Source organism: Acipenser ruthenus, chromosome 33 (assembly GCF_902713425.1).
Source record: "Acipenser ruthenus chromosome 33, fAciRut3.2 maternal haplotype, whole genome shotgun sequence".
In the NCBI taxonomy this organism is placed as follows: domain Eukaryota; kingdom Metazoa; phylum Chordata; class Actinopteri; order Acipenseriformes; family Acipenseridae; genus Acipenser; species Acipenser ruthenus.
The window spans coordinates 11,879,100-11,904,974 of NC_081221.1; the positions used below are offsets into that span (position 1 = coordinate 11,879,100).

Below are 25,875 nucleotides of genomic sequence, written 5' to 3' on the forward strand. Positions count from 1 at the left end.
TAGGAGGCAGGCAGTGTGGTCTAGTGGTTAGTGTTGAGAGACTAGGAGGCAGGCAGTGTGGTCTAGTGGTTAGTGTTGAGAGACTAGGAGGCAGGCAGTGTGGTCTAGTGGTTAGTGTTGATAGACGAGGAGGCAGGCAGTGTGGTCTAGTGGTTAGTGTTGATAGACTAGGAGGCAGGCAGTGTGGTCTAGTGGCTAGAGCCGAGAGACAGGGAGGCAGTGTGGCCTTGTGAAAATCAATGTCTGATTCTGTGGTCGAGGTTGTGGAAGGCTTGGCCAGTAGGGCGAGGAAACCTGTGAGTGTCAGAGAATTCCTAGGGTGCAAATGTGTATCTGAATAAAATAAACGCTAAATAGAATACAGCTTTAACTACGCATGCCAAAAAAAAAAAAAAAAAAAAAAATCTGTATATTTTATTAAGCACCACATTGAAGCAGTGCATATCCCTTATAGAAGGAAAATATATTTTGGAAATATATTGACATAGAATACATTGTCATATTTAACCTTAAGGTTTTTAATATTCTTGAATGTTTATTTGTTGTTTTTTGTTGCATATGTATAACTACTATTTTAAAAGTATTCACATGTCAAAAAACCCTAATATTAGAGTATGCTTTATATATTGTACAAGATAATGAAAATATATTGGCATATATTCTATAATACATTTTGTAATCTTCAATATATTATTCAATATATAACATTATATTTCTCAATATATTAAAATATATTTTCATTCTGTATTGAAAACCTAAACAATATATTTTAAATACAGGAATCTATGAAAACAGAACTTTCAGACCATTCCTCAGGAGAAAATGTGATTATTGGCATAAACAACCTGTCTCATAACTGGATAAAACATTTTAGCTCAGATTATATACGAATCATTAATCCCTTTTTTAGGCGTCAATTGTTTTAAACGGGTCGCGGTGACGTCACCAAAGCCGAGTAGAGCGATTACGTCAGGGGGCGGCCCTGCGAAGTCGTCACGCTGGTAACCCGGATGTTGAGAAGAAGCTGTGAGAAAATCCGATCTGGGCGAAGCAGCTCCTAAAAGGGGTGAGTTTATAATAACAGGAACATATTCTGTTATTTAATCTACTTTATCAGTATGTGATGTAGCTGGGTAGAGCTGTTTGCATATTACATGTGTATCACGGTGTCTGTTTTTCACTTTATCGGTGGAGCTCGACAAGTCTATTGAGTTTAACCCCTTGTGTGACTCACTTCCAAAACAAAACTACCGTGGCTGCCTTGACACTGAAGCGTGTTTTTTTCATTTGAAAAAGTTATTTTTTTTCACCGAGAGGCGGCAGAAATGATTGATTTGTAAACTAGAAATAAAAAAACGAGTGCTATTGTTTGAATATGAGGCGTACATTTAGTTGTTTTGGTAAAATATCACCCTCTGTCTCATTTAAACTTGGAGTGAATTGGTTTATTCTTTATCTTTATTTTGAAAACTGTAAATAATTATATTTTTATGTTTTATTTGGACTGTACTGGCCTGTACGTTAGTGCAGGGGTCTACCTTGCCAGATAGGGAGCCGTCAGTGAAAGCGAATAGGCCGGGGATCGCTCAGCGCCTGCGTTGTGTTGGTTTGCGGGGTATCCTGCCAAATAATGCTCCCCGTCAAAACGTGCATGCGCATTTGAGCGCTGCAGGGATCCAGGCTGCGAAATAGTGAGCTCAATGGAGAGTGAATGGGTCAGTCAGAGACATGTTGCAGGACAGGGTCCGCCTCTAAGTGCGTTCATCTACGTGGTGGAGTTTGAAATGTAGCGTTTCTTCTTGGTTTGTGTAATATCTGTGTGCTGTTAGAATAAATCAGTTAATATGCGTTGTGTCTTTGGCAAAAATGTTTATCACTATGACATTATTATTATATGTTTATTATATAGTGATGAGCGATTATCACTTTTACAAGTCGATTCGATTATCGATTTGAAAATAATTAATATCATCGATTATTCTAATAACATTCTAAGGGGCAAAAAATCACAAAGGTTCCTGATTAAATTGTTTTTATTTTTTTATTTCTAATTAAAAACTACAATAAAACTTAAATAACTTTTTTCAACAGCACTTTCAAATCTACAAAACATACAGTATGCATTACATTGAAGTCACTTCTAAAGCAGCATAACCAATATATAAACAATACCACTTCACAGAAACCATTTTTAAATAAAGAAGAAAAGCACACGCAATCTGACAAAGCACTCTCATGCTCGCAACTGCCTGAAATCTTCTCTTAAGCTATTTTGAATCCCTTGTACCCCAGGGAATTATGCACAGAAAATTCCAATTATGTGCAAGTATTGTGCAGTTATATTGGGTTCTCTCATACTGGCAGCAGTGTGGAGTAGTGGTTAGGGCTCTGGACTCCTGACCGGAGGGTTGTGGGTTCAATCCCAGGTGGGGGACACTGCTGCTGTGCCCTTGAGCAAGGTACTTTACCTAGATGGCTCCAGTAAAAACCCAACTCTAAAAAAAAAAAAAAAAAAAAAGATGTAATTGTATGTAAATCTTGTAACAATTGTAAGTCGCCCTGGATAAGGGCATCTGCTAAGAAATTAATAATAATATCAAAATACTAGCATAAGTTAAAAAAACAAAAAAAACAAACATTGTTTTCTACTTAGTTTTTTTTTTTTTTTTTTTTTTAAACATAAAGTCTTTCTAAATTCCAAGATTGAAATAAAGGGACACCAGCTCTTTCAGTTTGTCTTCCGAATGAGAACGCCTCCGATTGAACAGGACAAGATTATACAGCGAGTTGCTGCGCTCAGCATCAGCTGTATTTACTGCATTTATGTATCTGAAAGCTAATGTTTTCAAATTAGGAAGACAGTCAGCTGTCTCACCTAAACAAGTCGATGTCAATTTCCCCTGGCGGTAGAGCGCTGTGGATCGCATCGGGTGCCACCTTCACAGCAAAGCAATGAAGATCTTTTACTCTCTCTTTTGCTGATATATTTGCAACGTGGGACCTTTGTCGTGGCATTTTCTGGCAAAATCAACCAATGTTCCCTTGATCCTCAGTGTGATCAAGCATTTTTCCCTGGCCTTCTCTGTTAACGGCGATATTATTTAATATTAACCGATTCAGTACATACAAGTGAAAGTCCCAGTAAAACAATACAATAACTTTGGGTAGCTCACTTATGAATACATATTTATATCAACATCCATGAATCTGATCTGACAATGACTGACCCTATAGTTATATAGTATCTAGTTTGCGCACAATTCCTTATATATATATATATATATATATATATATATATATATATATATATATATATATATATATATATATATAATTTCATTTTGGAGCTCTCCAAAGTGCCTAGTTTGCCTATGTGTTAATCCGGCCCTGCATATAGAAGCTCAATTCTGGATTTTTTTTTTATTTATTTTTTTCCACCGACTAGACAGCATTATTTTGACACGTTTTCTGCTGTCTTTCTCCTATGCTAATCACTAAGCGGCAGGATTGTTTTCACCTCCGTCTGGTTACGACGTCACAGCCAAAAGTACCTGGCTATTCCTCCACTTCTATAAGGTGATTGATAAATGTGTAAAGAAAAAAGTTTGCATTTATGAACTTACAGTATTTAAACACTCACTCACCTTCTTTCTCTGATAAGTATTTATAGCGAACAGTTCTGACACTACACTATGCTCCCTGTATGTTTTGGTTCGTGACGCTGTTTTGTATGCATTATGGGAGCTTTAACAGGAGGGCAGGTCTCGAGGTTCCCTTGACTACAGATCCCAGAGGAAGAGCAGCTTCAGTGACTGCCTGACGCAAACCGCTGGGATGTGGAAGTAACTTTTATGATGAGTGACCATAAAGAAGACGTTAAGTTTTATAGTCTAATAATCGATCAAATGGTGCAGTTTATTAATCGTTCGAGGTCGGTTTCAGTGTTTAATTTAATAATCGGAAAATTAACAGTATTTTTGATTAATCGCTCATCACTAATAGTGTATTTTAAATACAGTGACAAACATAATTCCTTTTAAATGTCAGGCAGGCATAGATGTGTGCATTTTTTTGAAAATAACTGAGTTATACTGCATTTGTTATATAGTTGGTGCTGCTAATCAATACAGACTAATAGGTTTATTGATTAACCTACATTTGAAAAATCCTTCATCTCATACAAGCAGGTAGTCTACATTATCCAAGGTTATTCTGGAAACTGTAAGGAGGGCAGCATTTTTATTTATTTTTTTTAATTTAGTAGTCGCCAATTAATTTTACCCCGCTTTTCTCCCAATTTGACATATCCAAATGCATTTTAAGCTCAGCTTACCGCTACCACCCCTGCGCTGACTCGGGAGCGGCAAAGAGCGTGTCGTCAGCCGACCGCTTTGTTTCACTTTGCAGGCCCGCCATGCAGCCGTCCCAGAGCTACAGCGCCAGAGGACAACGCAGCTCTGGGCAGCTTGCAGGAAAGCCCACAGGCACCCGGACAGTCTACAGGGGTCGCTGGTGCATGGTGAGCCGAGGATACCCTAGCCGACCTAAGCCCTCCCCCCCTTGGCGGCGCTCGGCCAATTGTGCGCCGCCCCCTGGGAGCTCCCGTCCACTGTCGGCAGTGAAATAGTCTGGACTCTGGACTCGAACCGGCGACCTCCAGGCTATAGGGTGCCTTTACCAGATGCGCCACTCGGGAGCCCTTGTTTTGCTCAGTTTTATCCCTATCTCTACCAGTATTGCTTTCCCTGTGTATTTTTCTTCACTCCCCGTAGTTCTTTCACTACCTGTCTGTCTGTTCTCTCCTGACACCTTCCATAATTCTTGATAGGCTATCTGTGCACAAATGTAGGTGGTTCGTGTTGTAGTACTGTAGTCTTCCTTTCCAGTCCCGAATAGGTGATGGGTTAGAAGCAGTCTCCATCTGTCCACTGGATCCTGGTCCTCTCCACTGGATTCAGGTCCGTTGGTCAGGTTTCACTGCAGTCTGGTCTCGACCTCCCAGTTTTTTTTTTGTTTTGTTTTTTAAAGAACAGCAAACAATCCCGAATTACTGGCTTGCCATTGTAGTTATTAAAAGCTTAGAAAAAAGCTTATGTTGAAAAGTAATGTGAGTAAAAATAAAGTAGATGGTAAAATAAAGAAACGTCAAATCCTTGAGCACACTAGAACATGGGATGGAATCATACAGGTGTGTCTACCAAGGACAAAGAACAGCTTAAGTAAACACCTTTTAAATACAGCAAATGTTCTACGCCTATGCTTATATCTGTTAACTGTTAGAAGAAGGCTTTTTTAAAAAAAATATATATAAATTTATTCGTTTCCAATGGTTTTTACCCCGGTTTTTTCCTAATTTGGAATGCCCAATTATTGTTGTTATCCCGGTTCACTGCTGCAACCCTCCGGAGACTTGGGAAACTGAGGCATCCTCCGAAACGTGTTCCTGCCATTTCTCGCATTGTGGATCCACAGCGAAGCCGCCACACCTATAGTTCTGGAGGACAACACAGATCTGAATGGCTCCACTGCAAACTCGCAGGTGCCCTATCAGCCACAGGGGTCGCTGGTGCGTGGTGAACATAGCCAATGACATAGCCTGGATTCGAACCCGCGATCTCCAGGATATAGGGCGCATCCTGCACTCCACGGGGGGGGGGTGGCTTTTTTGGATGCGCCACTCGGGAGTCCCCAAAAGAAGCCTTTTACAATCAGAAGAAGTATATTTTTTGTTTTCATGGGAGGGGCTTCAGTTAAACGTCTTATCGGACTTGATCGGCATGTCTTCGGAGAGTCTAAATTAAATTTTCCTGTGTCGATTAATTGTTATGATGCCCTATTTTGTTATGGTGCCCTATGGTGTTATGTGATCCAGTGATTAAATAAAAGGACTCGTAAACCAGGAGGTCCCTGGTTCAAATCCCGACTCAGCCACTGACTCATTGTGAGCAAGTCACTTAACCTCCTTTTGCTCCGTCTTTCGAGTGAGACGTTGTTGTAAGTGACTCTGCAGCTCTCTGTAAGTCGCCTTGCATAAGGCGTCTTTTTTTAATAAACTAATAATAATAATAATAATATGTCCTTGCTTGTTGCCAGACTAAAAGCGCTTGTTCGTTTTTAGTTCAGAACATAAGAAAAGTTTGGGAATGAGAAAAAGCCATTGTGCCCATCAAGGCTCGTCCCTTGTTAGCACACCATTCTCCCCAACTGGGGGGAACTCATTTAAAAGCACAGAAAGTCATCTTTTTTAAATGTTCCCAGTGTTTTAGATTCTACCACTTTACTTGGTAGGCTGTTCCATATTTGTGATGACAGAATCTAATGGGGGGGGGGGGGGGGGGGGGTGGTATTATGACAAGTCCCATATTCAATATTTAGGGTTTGTGAATTCATGCCAGATTTTAATCACGTTCTTTGACCGGCACATTTTATGAATGTATCATTATATTTATTAGTGGTATTTTTGTATTTTTTGTTTATATTTAAAATAGTCAAAAAACAAAAACAACTAGAGTATACTACGAGTGAAGGCACACAGTTAGTTTGATTTAATCCACAGGACCGGGTTAAGATGGGATCAGTTCGTATTGTGAAAAGAAGCTGATTAAAGCAGTTTATTGTTTCTCCATGAACTTGCCTCTCCAGCCTGCATCATTTACATTATCAAGGGAGCTGGAAGGTACAACAAGTCCTCTATTAAATGAGGATGCAGACAGCAATTCAATGATAATCAAACTCCCCTGCACCTGGGTTGTTTGTGAAATATCTTAGTTATTCTTGTGTCTGGCAGTAAATCAAGTCTCAACTACAATCAGTCAGAATTTGTGGAGAAAAACTAGCGCACTACAGTGTTATTCTGTGGTCGTTATTCTTGTGCAAAGAGAACAAACCCAAACAAAACGATACTGCTGAAGCACTTAATTTAGAAGCTGCTGAATTGTCTGTTGATTTACTGAAACATTTGCTTAACTTAGGAAGTCATTTCGAGCACAATGCAGCAAGTTAGTCACCAGGAGAATAACTGAAATGTATATAATTACCACTTTGGCCTAAGTAATTTAAGAGTAAATCCCAAGATAAGTGAAGAAAGCTGTGCTATTCTTGGTGGGGAGACTTGGACTGCTTTGAGTTTCTCTGTTTCAAGGTTTAGTTTTGCAAAGACCATAATCAGTTTTGGACTAAAATATGAATCTATACTAAAAAAACTTATACTATAATGTAACAATATTGTTGCATTAGTTATTGAAATAAAGTGCCGATTGTCAATTGCAAGTGGCAGCTTGTGATTTACGTGTTGGCAACCAGAATTGATATAAATAGCAAACTGGTGGTAAGAGGCTCAGATTTTGTTTGGTAGTATTCTGTGATGAGTAGCAGATTAATGGTTTGGGAAATGAAAAACTATTATTTAGCAGAGGTTATGATTTGATCACATAAGATTGAGAATCTCTGCTCTAGACTATACTTTTCATTTCACATCTCTATTCCAATCAAAGAAACCACATACTGTGTATGCTACAGCCAGTTTCTGCCATGTACAGATTAAGGATGGGCATTTTTGGGGAATTCTCAAATAACTATGTAACTTGGTGTCCGGCTGACATATTTCTCAAAACAAATTAATTTCCTTTTGAAAATTATATATTTTTAGAAAGGTAACATTTTAATCTACGCTGCACAATAACTTATTAATACATTTAAAAAAAATGTTTGCCTTTTTTTGTACTTTCATATTTTGAATCTCATAACTGACCCCTGTCCCAGAGTTTGATTTTTTAAGTTTCAGAGTGAAATGTTATACATTTAATTATTATAATGTTATGTTTTTATACAAAAATCTGAAAGAAGTATTTAAGTTGTTTAAAAAACATATGTTAAATATGAGAAAAGCTATGTCATTTTCTATTTATACACCATTCTATGCATGTCCCAGAGCTTTGCACACAAAATCTCATAACCGACACCCACTGACTTTTTGTGTAGAAATGATAACATATCAATAAAGTCTTTCAAACAAGGTGAAAGGTCAAGTGTTTCTGTAGGGAAGGACTGGAGATTGGGGTAAATATGCTCTTCATTATTTTTAAAATATTACCTTTTAACTCACTAGTGCAGCCTGGCACAGTTGTGTAGCTCATAACCAGCACCGCTAGCAAAACATGGAAACAAACATATTTATGAAATTTACAAGTATTTAATATAAATTTACGTTATCCTCATTGTTATTACATTGAAATCGGAAAACAATGGCTGCCCTGTTTGTTGTAAATGGACAAAGAAGTGAAATTTCTCATAACCGACACTTTTCAAAAACAAGAAAAATGTTGGTTATGAGAAGTTAGTGTCGGTTATGATTTTTATATTATTTACTTGTGTACTTCAAATCATTTTTTTGGATGTTGCACATTAATAACACTAAAATCCCATGATATAGATATAGTTAAGGTTACAATCAGTTTTATATTCTCTTCCGGATCCATATTTTCTCTCAGAGCTGATAGTTAAGATATTAATAAGATGTCTTTGTATATAGCAAGGCTGAGCTGTGTATTTGTGAGAAGTTTAGAAGATACAGGAAAGAATAAAAAATTATATTGAGAGACAAAATAAGTACCTAGGAAAGGGAAAGAAGTAAAAAGAAATACATACCAATAAGTGAAGTGTCAGATACGGTACAGAGAGGTAGAAGAAAGAATTGGAAAAAGGCTTTTCATAAAAAACTGAAGACAGACCGACAACTAAAAGAACTGACCGCTGTCACTCCACAATCAACACCACCACATCCTGTAAATCAGGGTAATAAGAGTGCAGAAAGGCCTTCTGTATCTGGAGCAGGCCAGGTCCAAACACTGAATCACCGTGCACCTCTAGAAAGTCTTGGGAAGGGAAGACAGATAGAAGAGAATACTTCCAAAGAAGAAAGACCATAAAGGCCACAGAAAAAGCAAAGTACCTTGAGGAAAAGATAAGAAAGCTGGAAAGACAAACTGAAAAATACAAATTCTGATGTAGACTTGCTTGTGTGTTTCGGATCATTGGTCTTGCTGCATGACCCAGCTGCGCTTCAGCTCAAGGACGGATGGCCTGACATTCTCCTGTAGAATCCTCTGATACAGAGCAGAATTCATGGTTCCTTCAATAATGGCAAGGGATCCAGGTCCTGATGCAGCCAAGCATCCCCAAACCATGTCACTACCACCACCATGCTTGACCGTTGGTATGAGGTTCTTACTGTGGAATGCAGTGTTTGATTTTCGCCAGACATAACGGGGCCCATGTCGGCCAAAAAGTTCCACTTTTGACTCGTATGTCCATAGAACATTGTTCCAGAACTCTTGAGGATCATCCAGGTGCTTTTTGGCAAACTTGAGACGACCATGCTACTCTGCATGAATCCCATTTTTGCCCAGTGTCTTTCTGATGGTGGAGTAATGAACACTGACCTTAGCCGAGGCGAGAGAGGCCTGCAGATCCCTGGATGTTGTTCTAGGGTTCTATGTGACTTCCTGGATGATTTTATGCCTTGCTCTTGGAGAGATTTTGGCAGGACAGCCACTCCTGGGAAGATTCACTACTGTCCCAAACTTTCTCCATTTGGACAATATGGCTCTGACTGTGGTTTGGTGGAGCCCCAGAGCCTTAGCAATGGCTTTGTAACCCTTTCCAGACTGATAGGCATCAACAACTTTTTTCCAGAGCTCTTCAGGAATTTCTTTTGTTCGTGGCATGATGTGCCTCTAGAACCTGTGTGCTGACAACTTCACTCTGATGGTAAGGGCCAAAGTTAGTCAGATTTATATTGGGCAGGGCTGGCCCAAATCAAGCCTGGTTGTTAACCAAAAGTACTCAAACAGCTGACCCTAATTATCCCTTTAATTGGGTTGAGTTAACTAGGGGGGGCAATAACTTTTTTACACCTGAAGATTACATGTTTGATTACCTTGCACACCAAACAAATGAAAGAAGCACCAAACTTTGGGGTCATTTTTTCTCTCAGACTCCCTCTATATACTACTACAACCCACAAAAAAATCTGACCAAATACAATGTGAAAAATGTGCAAAAATGCAGGAAATCAGACAGGGGGCAAATACTTTTCACGACACTGTATATAGTTTTTAAATGTATTTAAATAAATGGCTCAAAGGGTACCATGTCAACTGGAATATGATATAGAAGGACGGCCTGCAGTCTGTAACCCTTTCTTCTGATGTTTGAGAAAGAAACTCATAACCAACACAGAGCTTTCATAACCGACACCCCACACTCATAACCAACATTGTAATTAAAATTAGAATTAAGAAATCTGAAATATAAGTTTAAAAAACAAATGCTATAGTTGTTTTCTATTTGCAAAACACTCCACATCTGTCTAAGTACTGTTTGCTTAGGATTTATTTTTTCTTCAGGAAAAAAACTTTTATGAAAATGTTATTTAACAGAGTGTCGGTTATGAGGTAGAAATGTATATAATTTAAATTAAAAACAATACGTTTTTAATTATTGGGTGAAATATACATAACAAAAAAATTACAATTCTAGAAATACCACTTTTATAAACCTATCTAACAACAATGTTCAGTTTTAACAAGTTTTCTATTGGGTGTCGGTTATGAGATTTTGAAGGGTTCATGACAGAAAATTAAGAAAAAAAATACAAAAAAATGAAAAATATTAACTGTGCCAATAGTAGGAAACAAAACTTCGAAGATTGCTGATTGAGTATATGTTTTAAAAAAACACATAACAGCAATGATTTTATATCAACTTTTTATCAGTCCAAGTTACATAGTTATTTGAAAATTCCCCTTTTGTATATTTAATAATCGAATCAACTTAATTTACTAAACGATTACACTATTATACTGTACATATACGCTTACATAATACCAAAATTGAAGGAATATGTAACAAAAAATAACAATCGTGGTACTGTTTCAATCAATCAATCTTTATTTTATATAGCGCCTTTCATAGTGGACCACCATCACAAAGTGCATCACAAGATGCAGTAACAACAAGAAAATCCGTATTTGACAATGCTTCAATACGCAGATTTTTTTATTAACAGGAAGTGTGATACAAGTACAGTGTGCATAAAGACCAATGTATGCATAATTTCCAAACCGCAATTAAAGACAACATACTAACGCACAGATTATAAGGAATCAATAGATTGTCTTCATTGGACAACTATAAAATATAAATACATGTTTACAGTTAGTAAGGGTCGTTCCATGCCAACTAAATCAGAAAAGGGGCATTTTGTTGCCCGACTGTCTCATAAAAAATCTGGGCCCGCTGAGTTCAGAAATGCTAATCATTTTTTTAATTATTTCCTCTTCGAGCTGTGACCTGGCAAAGGTCAACCTAAAGTGAAAAAGTGACCAGAAAAATTACCCTGGGCTCAACTTAGACGCTACCATCATGTGTAGCACCTCGTTCGACTCATAATGAATAGGGCTTTCGAGAAAAAAATACCAGGAGCACCTAACTCACTTTTGGCAAGTTGCCATACAAGGGTTAAGTGACGAGTTTAATTCAAACTTCAGCCCAACCCTTTACCCTGTAGGGAATACGGGACTTAAAATGTTAGTTTTGTTGCAAGAACCTTAGGAACCACTCTTCCAAATTGTGAAACATTTATGGTTTCAAGTCCCCACCACTGGTCATTAACCCCCTTTGAAATTTGAATTTTTGGTATTTCTACCAAGTTTAGGCTACAATAACTCATGTTTGGGGGGGGGGGGGGCTCCAAAAAACCACCCAAAGATATTTTTGGATAGATGTTGATGAGATCTACAAGAATCAAGCAAAACATTTTGGTATCTGCAGATTTTTGAAGTTGTATTTGTAATGCATCGGAGCATTGCTTCTGGCCTCTTTGGTGAGGCTAAAGTACCACATAGTCCTAACCGAGCTGGTGTTATTCTTCAATGTTGCATTGTCTGGGGTTGGATCTAGAGTAAAAAGTGACTGGAAGTGCTTCCAGTGGCACTAGCTTGGAGCTGAGGGGTTATGAACTTGCGTGTGGAACTTAGATTTCTTTGTTACAGTGACACATTTGAAACTGCATTTCATGATCTTTATGACATTCTTACCGTACCGTATGCGGTTTCCAATCTTAAAATTTCCTTTGGCTGTGAGGTCTGGTGTTGAGAAAATTATGGAAAATTCACTGTTTAAAACAAACAACAAACAACTATTTGCATATGCATGCCTTCCGCCATCTTGACAATGCAGTGTGGTTGCCATGTGGTTTTGAACACTGCTCCGTGTGGTGCTCCAGTGTCCTGGCGCATGCATACTGGCAGCTGGCACATCCTGAAGAAATAGGACTTGGCTTATTATGGCAAGGTAGAGGTTCCCTGCCACTGAAGACTTAAACGCCAAAGACTTTTGTGCCTACCCAGGAGGCTTAATTGACTGATTGGCCAGCATGAGAATGCAGCAAATGGCTTTCTCATGAATGGTTGTCCAGTCAGTCAATTATCCCCCTAGGTAGGCACCACACTCTATAAAAAAGCTTTCTTTTGTTGGAGAGAACACACAAGGAAAGAGAAGAACATTGTGAAGAAAATCTCGCTCCCTGTTCCAGTTCATTTTAAATTTGATGATTACTGAACTTTGAGATGTGTGGTTTCTATAGCAGTTGTTAATCAACCACATTCTGCATGCAACTGTTAAAATGTTTAAGATCCTTTCCTTTTTGCATAGTTATATACTTGTCTTAAGTTCCTTAAGTTTAGCATGGTAATCGATTTTTTGTGTTTTCTATCAGTCTGTAGTTTTTAAAATGCACCTAAGTGAGGTTTTGGTAGTTTCAAATGTGTCACTGTAAATCTTTAGAGATCCAAGACCTCCTCCAGCAACAGGTAGTTGTTCCCAACGATTCCCGTTTTCAGCAGTATGTCGTCCACATACTGTATGATGTTACCTGGTTGAGACAAGACACCCAGAGCACATATCAAAATAACAGTAGAAAAGAAAGTTACAAAGCAGCTGCCCTAATGGCTCCCTGTGCATCATTCATTTTGCTCTTTCAAATAAACATTTTCCCTTTAATTATCTTTTCAACATACTCTTGACAATCAACATAGGGGTTGAGACTGTGTTTAATAGCCTGCACTAAATAATCTATTCCCTTTGCTCGGGCCATGCAGCCACCTCAGAGCTACAGCGGTGGAGGACAACGCAGTTCTAGGCAGCTTACAGGCTGGGCGACACTCGGCCAATTGTGCACCGCCCCCTGGGAGCTCGAACCGGTGACCTCCAGGCTATAGGGCACATCCTGCACTCCATGGGGAGCGCCTTTACCAGATGCGCCTCTCGGGAGCTCTTGTTTTGCTCAGTTTTATCCCTATCTCTACCAGTATTGCTTTCCCTGTGTATTTTTCTCCACTCCCCATAGTTCTTTCACTACCTGTCTGTCTGTTCTCTCCTGACACCACCTATAATTCTTGATAGGCTAGCTGTGCATTTAGCCATGTCCTGCAGCTGCCTTGATTATGCTGCATTCTCTTTGCTCGGCTCCATTTTCTGGGTTGCTGTCAGCTCTCTCTGCCATAGAAGCGTTTGCTATCCCTTACGCCTACTTTCCCGTTCTTGGAACCTGCCACACGAGTTCAGCGATCCTTCATAGACAACTCATTCCCTGAATTCAGCAGTCTTACGTAGACTTAACTCACTCTTTGAGTTCAGCGGTCTCTACAATGGCCCCTCTCTTGGTACTTGTAGGAACCCAAAGTCTGTGTAACAAGTATAACGATGTCCGCACCCCAGGTCTGTCCCACTGTCACGTTATAACACTACACAATTTCAAAAAACTGCATATTCATAAAAACAAAACAGTATTTACTCACAAATGTAGGTGGTTTGTGTTGTACTGTAGTCTTTCTGTTCAGTCCCGAATAGGCGATGGGTTAGGCAGTCTCCGTCTGTCCACTGGATTCAGGTCCGTTGGTCAGGTTTCATTGCAGTCTGGTCTCGACCTCCCAGTTGTTGTTTTTTTGTTTGTTTGTTTGTTTTGTTTTTTTAAAGAACAGCAAACAATCTCGAATTGCTGGCTTGCCATTGTATTAAAAGCTTAAAAAAAGCTTATGTTGAAAAGTAATGTGAGTAAAAATGAAGTAGTTGGTAAAATAAAGAAACTTCAAGTCCTTTGATATGGTCATTGTTTTTATTACATTATGCAGGAGACACTTCTCACAAGCACATGAGTCAGTGTGTTCTAAAGATTAATTCTCCAACGTTTATATAGTTTGCACATAGCAGTCAGACATCCCCCTTCATCCCCTCCTGGCTGCTTCAATAGGCAGCTGATTGTAACTCATCTATCCTTTAACGGTGGGAAAGGAGTGTTTAGCCAAAGGTGTCACCTCCACAAAAACACAGAATAGAGGTTTTCAAGTTGTCATACAATGTATGGTGCACTAAAGCTTTCCTACTATCTGGTTGCTCCACTAATATTGCTTCATGCTAGCTGTCTATGAAACCTAGCTAAGTTTTAAACTATCCAGTTTCTCTAAGGTATATGTTTATCCAACACACGCATTCAATCCTGGCATGCACTAAAATGGTGACGCAGGAAATGAATTACTTTATGCTAAGAGGGACAAAGCAGGAATGCGTTAAAAAAATAAATAAATAAATAAATAAATAAAGAACTGATCGGTCTAACACCCAGTTTGAGAACCCCAAATTGATTTGGCCTAGACTTCAATACTAACAGCCACTAAGAAAAAAACAAGTCAGTCTTTAGTAAAATAGAAAGTAGGATTATGGGAATAAAATGGAGGTAGGCTGATGCATTAACAAAAACATTAGATTAATTCCCAACCAATACAGCAAGTGACATGACCGTATAAACACGTCTAGGCTAGAACATCTTCTGATATAATCCTTAATGTGTCTTTTATTATTGTAACTCACTTCAATGAGCTGCAACTTTGGGGTCACAAAATGAAAAATCTTGTGTAGCTAAAACAACAGTAGAGCCATTTTGAATGCCTTGATAACCAAGCTGCTTTCTCTGTTTATTTTTGAATTAGTTAGGTGCTCCGTGCATGTACAGAACTGTAACACATTAGCAGAGTTTTATGATTTGTGCTTCCAAGACACATCGCTGTATTATTAATACTTAGTTTGAAGCAGAAAGAAATTGCAATGACATGCTTGTTTATTGGGGATGCAGAAATTACAAGGCTTTCTAACTGAGTTGCCTTTCGTAATTGAGAAGAATAGTTCTCTCTGCTCTAATTCACAAATGAAATGAGATGTCGCCTGAATAAGATTTTTAATTGAACTAACTGGCGCAAGCTGGTCTTGTTTGCATCTTCAGGCTTCCTCTGACCATCAGCATACTGGGTTGAAAACTCACAAGTCCACTAACCAGTGTCCACTGGGTTTCAAAACTGTCCTTATCGGGGCAGCAGTGTGGAGTAGTGGTTAGGGCTCTGGACTCTTGACTGGAGGGTTGTGGGTTCAATCCCCAGTGGGGGACACTGCTGTTATACCCATGAGCAAGGTACTTTACCTAGATTGCTCCAGTAAAAACCCAACTGTATAAATGGGTAATTGTATGTAAAATAATGTGATATCTGTATAATGTGAAACAATGTATAATGTGATATCTTGTAACAATTGTAAGTCGCCCTGGATAAGGGCGTCTGCTAAGAAATAAATAATAATAATAATAATATTTAGGTATTACTGTAATGACCAGCTGCTAATCAGGCCCCTGTTTAATCTCCTCTGAACGGATGACACTTTTGAATGAATTCCACCCGATCCACACTGCCTCAATAAAGTGCAAGCAGCATGTTTTGTAATGTTCAAAACATTGTGCTTGCACATTATTCAGCTAGTGTTAATAGGGTAGAAGTCTCACATGTGGAGGCTTGCTTGTTCATGCAGCTATAGAGGAGGAACCATTTATGATTGCGCAAACTCCTGGTACTGATCATTGAAATAATATATAGATTTTTAGGGGTTTAAAGATTCTTTGTGTATCAAATCGTGATATAGGTATGTAGTGTGAAACAGCTCATTGTAGTTCACCAAATGGTTCTTGAATGAAGAGTGTGTGATTTGTAGGTGGTAGGAGTACAATGTTTGTCCATCATTTAAATATATTATTATTATTATTATTTATTTCTTAGCAGACGCCCTTATCCAGGGCGACTTACAATTGTTACAAGTTATCACATTATTTTGACATACAATTACCCATTTATACAGTTGGGTTTTTACTGGAGCAATCTAGGTAAAGTACCTTTCTCAAGGTTACAGCAGCAGTGTCCCCCTCCTGGGATTGAACCCACGACCCTCTGGTCAAGAGTCCAGAGCCCTAACCACTACTCCACACTGCTGCCCTTTAAATGCTCATTAGCCCATCTGGACCGGAACATATGAAGTGATCCTTATGGTGTATGTATATCGTGACAGTAGTTTATCTTATTTTGAAATCCTACCCTATACATGGAATTCTTTTTTTTTATTTACCAATAATTTGGCATTTTCTTTTTCTTTTTCTTTTTCTTGAAGACCTAAAAGGAATGTACAATTGCATCTGAATAAATCACACCCATTCTGTTGTATAGGAGGGTGTTTCTCTCCTTTCTTCAGTATGATAATTTGACGGGGTACTTGGTTTATTTTTTTAGTGTAATAGGGCACAGTGCTCCGTTACAGAATATTCAATTATTGATTTACATTTTGAAGGAATATCTGAACATGAAAAACCCATATTCGTTCCAGCTCTGATTTTAAGGTGAATTGGGCAGATTGATTAACTCTTTAAGAACCAGGAGTTTTTCAGTGGGATGCTCCCCCAGGACCCAGCGTTTCAGTGGGATGCTCCACCAGGACTAGGGTTTTTTTAGTGGGGTGCTCCCCCAGGACCAGGGTTTTTCAGTGAGATGCTGTATAAATCACACATTCAATGTAACTCGCATGCAAAATTCAATATTTTTTTAACCATTTTTTGCTTCTCAATAATAGCCTGCGTCTTAAATTTGAGTACAGCATGGTGATGCGATTTTTAAAATCGGCAACAAAAGATGTGACTACCCGAGTACACAAACAGCAACGTAACTGACTGCCGAGAAAAGACGAGCAAAGACGTCGCTACCCGAATACACAATCAGCAACGTGACTTACTGCTGAGAAAAGACGAACAAAGATGTTACTGCCCGATCTCGAATCATCCATGACATACAGGCATCCATTTTCAAAGAAGAGTCATTAACTTCTTGAAGAATTCAAAGAAGCTTTTTATTGGGGACCCCCAACATTTTCACTGGGACCCTGTGACAGGGTACACCCCGCCCCTGTGTGTGTGTGTGTGTGTGTGTGTGTGTGTGTGTGTATTATTTTGTATTTGTAGTATTATTATTTAAAACGTATTGTTTAGTTATTATTTATTGATGTTTTGTTTGGCAGGGAAGGAGTTAAAAACCTTCCCTGCTAGAAAATACTTGTGTAGAATGTGGTTGTCTTCACGCTGGCTTATTGATTGCCAGTATGAGGACTGCCACATCAATATAAAAAACAGCAGCTTTGGCTGATCGGGGTGGAGTGTGTTCAAGGAGAAAGAACAGGAGAGAGACGCAGCTGAGAATCAACACTAAAAGAAAACAATTGCTACGCATGCTGGTTGAATACCAGCACAATACTTGTTTTAGTTAGTGTGTAGTTTTGTCTGTTTTGGCCAATGTGCTGTTTTCTTTTGGAAATTGTTTTGGCTGTTAGCTCTTTCATGCCCCAGTGCTGTTTGTGTCTGTGTCTATATACTTCCGGGTCTGTGACATCACACCACAAAGCCAACCTGCCACAGACCCCCAAAATTTCCTCTGGGACCTTCAGTCAGTCCTGGACCCTCAATGGGGAAAAAAGGCCTAAAGTCATGTAAAAGTGGGTTAAAACTAAGCTCAACTTTGTACGCTACAAGTGTGGTTCATGAGGCACCCAGCCCGTACTCTGCCAGCAGTATCTGCTTTTTATTAATGACAGGCTGAAGCACAGAATGACACATAGGTATCAGTGACTCAGTGTGATGTTTGTTTTCCGATGATTCAGTGCACTTGAATTTGGCACTGAAGGGGCTGCAAGTGAACCAGCTTACAAAAAAGACAATGTCTTGTCTGTGTCTGGAGTAGGCATACATTTTTCTCTGTGTTAACCGAGGTGCACTTCACTTTAAAGATTTGTGGTGTTCTCTTGATCAGATATGCCAGGGAGAGTGTATGTGCTTGACAGGTACCGTACAGTAACAGCAGCAGTGAACCTGGTGCATCTCAAATCTTACCGTAAAGGCACTCTGGCCTTGTTTGAATTTGCTAAGGACAGCTTTTGAGGGAGCCTGCAAATCATTTGTTGACCATGAAGTGCTTTTTGTTCACTGTTGTGCTGGAACAAGTATTTCAACATATTGGAACAAACACAGCTTGAAATGTATTCAGTGACATGCTCGTCTTCGTTCACGTAACATTATAAACGACCGCATCAGAAAGCTGCCATGCCAAGGAAACCAATCCATAAATGACATCGGAAATGAAGTGTGTTTCTGTCCTTTCATCGATAGGTGAGTTTATGAGGTACCAGGTTTGTCTTCCTCCCCAAGAGTAATATGGTATAAATTATACTTGTGTTTTACAGCAAGTCCAGAATGAAAGAATATTCAAATATTTGGTTACATTTTGAAAGAATATTCAAGCATGAAAAGCTCTGATAATCCTAGATCTAATGTTTTGCTTTTTGCTGTGGGTAATTACCATAGCAGTCCTATTGACCATGCTTTTTTGTTGTTGTTGCTAGTAGGCACAAATGATTTTGCAGTGTGATAAAACTAAAAGAAACTGACAATTTATTTCTTCAAAAGGTAAAAAAAATAGTCAGTAAATTAAATGAATTACTGACAGTGTTTTCTTAAATGAAATCCCTGCTGTGCTTCTTAGTAGTTTTATACAGTAGTTTTAAAACTCCTTTTGGAAAAAGAGTAATTTACACTCTGTCTTATGCGGTGAATTGAGTTTTTTGTCCCATGATAAGGTGTGAAAATCTCTTAATCGTCCCTTAATGAGCATGTACTGGTCTTTCACTGAGCAGACATTACCTGTGTCAGTTTGAACAAGTCAAGTATCACCAGGGAACTCTCATGTATGCAGAGTAGAGAGATTCTGTAAAGTTGCAAAATAAGATAAAGATGTCGGCAAGTAACGTCCAGTAAAAAGTGGAAATAATGCAGGCAAGAGAAAGGACAATAAGCTTCTGAAAGGGAGATGACCAGTTAGACCACATTTTAAACCTGCACATTGAAGCAGCCTGCTTATAAAGGTCCCCAGGATATCATGTCACCTTTTCAAATGAAAGATAATCATACTTCATTTTATAGCGGTGATCTGTGACCCCTCTTCCACTGGCACATCCGAGCCGTGAGGGCCCCAGGCCCTCACAGTAAGACTGGTTCTCCACCGGCTAAACAAAACCTGATTTCTACCTGAATGTTTGTTTGTTCTTTCTTGTTTATATTTAGAAAAATGTACCCGATTTTCAAACAATGTATTCATTAAAAAAAATGATATCTGATTTAAAAATAAATAAATCACCCGAATTCGAAAAATAATTTTACTCGAAAATCAGAACCCCTAATTCTACATTAAATTAAACGAAAAAATACATACATGTGTTAATCATATTATTCCGCCTATTTTTACAACTGTGGTACCCTGCCATTCAGCAGAATAAAATTGTAAAGGGGTAACATGTCTCTGTCTCTCAGTTGCCCCTGTGCTATGCTCTCTCCCAGCTGTGTATTCCTCTCTTCCAGACACAACATCGCATTTTTAAGCAAGTCCCGTTTAGTAGGTGGAATAAAAAAATAAATAAAAAGACGTTTGGGCAGGCGGGGGTAGAAATCGGGTATCTATTGACAAAATAAATCATTATAATGGCATGGGTGAAAGTGCTCCATCTGCAGATGGAATTCTGTCAAAATGGCCTCTCCCAGGTCCATTCCTACGATTCGTGTAGAAATGCCAAAAACATCTGGGAGGGTGGAGGAAATCTGTAATGTTTTCACACATACTTGTGACCTTTTGGTATATTTTTCTCCTGTTGAACTGTAACTTGATTGAGTCTATAGGCACCTAACCCATAGAGCACAGGGGAGGCAAACGATATATTTTGCCACTCTATATATTTTGCTTGTGTAAACACACTATTATTCTGTGTTTTGTTATGGTTTTGCCTGCAAACGGTTTAAAATGTAAAAAAAAAAAAAAAAAAGGAAAGTCATTTATAAGACGCCTTAAGTCCAAAAACAATAAATTGGCCCCTTGTGGTAAAGTGGTGAGTGATTACAGGTGCGTGCAGTGCAGAGTGGATACAGAAACAGAATGGTTTCCAGGTGCAAGGGTGTTGATTGAAAATTTATAACAATTTCCAGAGCCTTGAGGCAAACACCTGTAAATAATAAATGATTTAGTGATACAGTGGTGTGTATCACTCGGTATTTATAATCACCGGGTTTGACCCGCAACCAAAAGTCCAGTTTACTACACCCACACGAAACACAAACACAGATAACAGTGAGTGATATTAGTGCTGGTGCAAATACAGTTCTCCGTGAACAAAGGGAAGTGCTGGTGTCTGGGTTTGATGCTGGCTGAATAGCGACAGCTCTGGATCGTATTTAGTAGTCTGAAATAACAAACAGACAGTCACAACAGACACTAAGAAACACTGACAGGACAAAACTCACGGTTTTTCAGCACAATACACACAGGCTCCTTGTAGGTTGTATCTAACCATTTACCAAGGAACAGATTACTTTCCTATTTTATACCCTCCCTCATGACCCCTTGGTTAACGAGCGCATCCACTTCTCCAATCCGCGGATGCCACGCCGTTTCCCGTCGAGGTCATTGAGTTCGGCTACCGTAGCTCCGTCCCTTTTCTAGCTGGCCGACCCACGGGAATAAATTGTCATGCCTTTTAGTCCAGGGTACTCTGTTCCATTCACCTACTGCCCTCACGGGTCAGGAGGGAGATCTAACACCAAGCATCATTCGATCTCTGCCACACCCCTACACGAACATTGGCTTGACCCACCATAGTCCGCTCTGCACTATTTTACAACAGCTAACGTTAGCAGCGGTGTCACTGCAACAGAAGATGCTGGGCAGTTTGGATACTACAGAAAATGATTAATTAAATATAGGCTAGATAATTGTTTGTTAGTTTAGTTTGTTTTATCTGTATTAATTAAATTATATTCAGATGGTTATTTATGTGTTTTTTAAACAAGGTTGTTAGTAGGTTCGTGTTGCTGCTGGGCCATGAATGGGTTTAAGTTCAACAGCGACTCTAAATATAATGTTACTGCTGTAAGCACTGGTAATAATCTGAAGCAGTGGTATTGCAAAATAACAGAATCCAATTTTTACTTTAGAAATGTTTTTTTTTTTTTTCATTAAACTTGTCATTCTTTATTAATTAATTTTCAGCTTTCATATTGAAGCTTGTTGTGTACAACTCATTCAAGCAAACCAAGTAGGAATTTGCTTGAGACGTTTTTCAAGTCAAGTAAGCTTATTTGTGTATTACAATAGTTGAATCTTACTTTAAAGGCACGCACCTGAATCGTAAGGTAATTAAACTGTTTGCTTATACTGTCCCTGCCGTTCTGCCGTTCCTATGTAAAGATATAAATAATGTACCCGATCCGAAGCAAGTGTAAAACTTGCCTAAATATTAAAGTAAAAAAAATATGAATATTTTAAAACTAGCAAGAAATGACTTGTTGCACTAGCAGCAGTTACGTTATTGTTTTACATTATTGTTTTGCCCTCTAACTCAGTGGACCATATTGAGAAGCAAGCACAAAGGCAAAGGCCATTTTAATGGTATAAAACAGGAAAACAACTCTTGACTGGTCCTCCCTGCAACTGAGTTTATACTGTTTATTCAGCAAAAAAAAACAAAATGTCTTTGCAAAAGAGTCTTTTTTTATATATAGTAAAACAGTGCTTTTGACATGTCAGGTATTTTGAACTGCGTTACTTGGGGAATAATTACCTTCTAAAGAACAGTACTTGCTTTTCTTTGTTTAACACTTTCCTTTAATAAACTACATGTGGGAATTAGGTGTAGGTGTAGCACTGTACAGAGACTTGCATTTAATGCGTGCTCAGTAAGTAAATACTGTACATTTTATGCTGAAACATCTGCCCAATTTTATAGGTTTGCAATTACTGAAACCGTAACTTCACAACAACAGCAAGGTTTGCTTGGTTTCTTAGAGCTTCTTAATTGTAAAAAATTAAGTAAAACAAATAAACATTTGCTTCTCTACACTCAGCAGTTAGTCCTTCAGTTTTACCCCCTACTGTTTAACAAAGTTAGGCGCCTATGATTGACACAAAATTATTACATAAGAACATAAGAAAGTTTACAAACGAGAGGAGGCCATTCAGCCCATCTTGCTTGTTTGGTTGTTAGTAGCTTATTGATCCCAGAATCGCATCAAGCAGCTTCTTGAAGGATCCCAGGGTGTCAGCTTCAACAACATTACTGGGGAGTTGGTTCCAGACCCTCACAATTCTCTGTGTAAAAAAGTGCCTCCTATTTTCTGTTCTGAATGCCCATTTATCTAATCTCCATTTGTGACCCCTGGTCCTTGTTTCTTTTTTCAGGTCAAAGAAGTCCCCTGGGTCGAGACTGTATACCTTTTAGGATTTTGAATGTTTGAATCAGATCGCCGCGTAGTCTTCTTTGTTCAAGACTGAATAGATTCAATTCTTTTAGCCTGTCTGCATATGACATGCCTTTTAAGCCCGGGATAATTCTGGTTGCTCTTCTTTGCACTCTTTCTAGAGCAGCAATATCCTTTTTGTAACGAGGTGAGCAGAACTGAACACAGTATTCTAGGTGAGGTCTTACTAATGCATTGTAAAGTTTTAACATTACTTCCCTTGATTTAAATTCAACACTTCTCACAATATATCAGAGCATTTTGTTGGCCTTTTTTATAGCTTCCCCACATTGTCTAAATGAAGACATTTCTGAGTCAACATAAACTCCTAGGTCTTTTTCATAGTTCCCTTCTTCAATTTCAGTATCTCCCATATGATATTTATAAAGCACATTTTTATTGCCTGCATGCAATACTTTACATTTTTCTCTACTAAATTTCATTTTCCATGTGTCTGCCCAGTTTTGAATGACCTTTGCTGCTGCAACAGTGTTTGCCACTCCTCCTATTTTTGTGTGTCTGCAAATTTAACAAGTTTGCTTACTATACCAGAATCTAAATCATTAATGTAGATTAGGAATAGCAGAGGACCTAATACTGATCCCTGTGGTACACCACTGGTTACCTCGCTCCATTTTGAGGTTTCTCCTCTAATCAGTACTTTCTGTTTTTTACATGTTAGCCAGTCCCTAATCCATGTGCATGCATTTCCTTGAATCCCTACTGTATTCAGTTTGAGAATTAATCTTTTATGTGGGACTCAAAAGCTTTCTGGAAATCTAAATAAACCATGTCGTATGCTTTGCAATTATCCATTTTCAATGTTGCATCCTCAAAAAAGTCAAGCAGGTTAGTTAGACATGATCTCCCTTTCCTAAAACCATGCTGATTGTCTCCCAGGATATTGTTACCATATAGGTAATTTTCCATTTGGGATCTTATTACAGTTTCCATAAGTTTACATATAATAGAAGTCTTATTGGTCTGCAGTTACCTGGTTCGGTTTTGTCTCCCTTTTTGTGAATCGGTATTACATTTGCTATTTTCCAGTCTGTCGGAAAGAGACTAAGACTGTTGCATGATCTTGGTTAGCGGTTTGTAAATAACTTTTTTCATTTCTTTGAGTACTATTGGGAGGATCTCATCCGGCCCAGGGGATTTGTTTATTTTAAGAGCTCCTAGTCCCTTTAACACTTCTGCCTCTGTTATGCTAAAGTTATTTAAAATTGGATAGGAACAGGTCGACATGTGGGGCATGTTGTCTGTGTCCTCCTTTGTAAAAACCTGTGAAAAGTAATCATTTAATATATTTGCTGTTTTTTTTCTTCATCTATGATTTTGCCATTTGTGTCTATTAGACATTTAACCTCCTCTTTGAATGTTCTCTTGCTGTTATAATATTGGAAAAACATTTTGGAATTGGTTTTAGCCCCCTTAGCAATATTGATTTCTATCTCTCTCTTGGCCTTTCTAACTTCCTTTTTGACTTGTGTTTGCAGTTCCAAGTACTCTTTCTGTGTACTTTGTTTTTGGTCCCTTTTAAACGCTCTGTAAAGTGCCTTTTTTCGCAGAATATTTTTTTTTAATTGATCTATTAAACCATTTTGGCCATTTTGTTTTAGATTTAGATTTGTCTACTTTTGGGATGTAATTTTTTTGCGCATCTCGTACTACATTTCTAAAAAACAGCCATCCTTTTTCTGTGGATGTTTTTTCTATTTTACTCCAATCTACTTCTGTTAGTCTCTGTTTCATACCTTCATAGTTTGCTTTTCTAAAATTGTAAACCTTAGCTTTAGTCATTACTTTTGGGGTTTTAAAAAATACTTCAAATGAGACCATGTTGTGGTCTGAGTTTGCCAGTGGCTCTCTGACCTCTGTTTTAGTTATTCTGTCTTCGTTATTTGAAAAGACTAAATCAAGGCACGCCTCCCCTCTAGTCGGTGCCTTGACAAATTGCGTTAGGAAGCAGTCATTTGTCATTTCCACCATTTCAATTTCGTCCGTCGTGCTCCCCATCGGGTTCTCCCATTTTATATGGGGGAAGTTGAAATCCCCCATTAGTATGGCTTCTCCTTTTCTACACGCATTTTGAATGTCTTTGTATAACAGATTATTTTGCTCAGCGTCTGAATTTGGTGGTCTATAGCATGCTCCTATTATTATGCCCTTTGAATTTTTGTCCATTATTCTGACCCATATTGATTCTGCATTGTTTTCTTTGTCCTGATTTAACACCTGGGCTTCAAGACTATTTCTTATGTATAGCACTACCCCTCCGCCTCTTCTGTCCTGCCTGTCTTTCCTATACAGTGTGTACCCACTAATATTATATTCGTCTGTGTCACTCTCAGAGAACATCGTAGTTACTTGTTAGTGCAGTAGCTTCAAGTTCTAACATTTTGTTTCTGAGACTTCTACCATTAAGATAAATACATTTAGTAGTTGTCTTACCTGAGTTGTTGCCCTTGTTTTGATGTGGTCTGCCTTCTGTTTTTTTGTTTTCTCCCCCCTTCCTTTCTAGTTTTAAATGCTTCTGGACCTCCTCAAGGATCCTTTCTCCAAGTAGATTGGTTCCCTTTCTGTTTAAGTGCAGTCCGTCCCACCTATATAGATAGTCCTTGTTGTAGAATGTGCTCCAATGTTCAAGAAAGATGAAGCCTTCCTGTGTGCACCACGATTTTAGCCATGCATTTTGATTTTGTATTTCCAGCTGTCCATATGGTCCTTTGCAAGGTGGTGGCAGTATCCCAGATAATACCACAGTTTTGGTCTTGTCTTTTAATTTCCTTCCTAGCTCTCTGAATTTGTTTTGCAGGGATCTTGGTCTGTCTCTTCCAATGTTGTTTGTACAGATGTGGACGACTACTACCCGGGTCGTCTCCATTGACCATTGCTTCTGACATTGATTAAAACACTGAGTTGTTGTGCTGCTTTTAGAATGAAACTCACCTATAGATACCAAAACTGACTTGTGTTACTGAATAAGAAAGGTTACTGATCCAGAGCTTATCCATACAAGTGAAGATAATTCCGATTTTTGTTAATACACAGTTAAATAAACTGTTAATGCAAAAACGTTTTTTTACAGTTGGTTATTAGTTATCAACATAGAAAATGATGGC

General features: G+C 38.5%; 1 protein-coding gene across 1 annotated transcript in view; it reads left to right on the forward strand.

Annotated features, from left to right (window-relative positions):
* The first annotated feature begins 930 nt into the window (after positions 1-930).
* Positions 931-25,875, forward strand: part of LOC117433211 (speckle-type POZ protein-like) — a 119,026-nt gene continuing 94,081 nt past the window's right edge. Inside the window, exon 1 of the mRNA XM_034055277.3 lies at positions 931-1,066. The gene's annotated coding sequence lies outside the window, so the exon portion shown is untranslated. The remainder of the gene's footprint in view (positions 1,067-25,875) is intronic.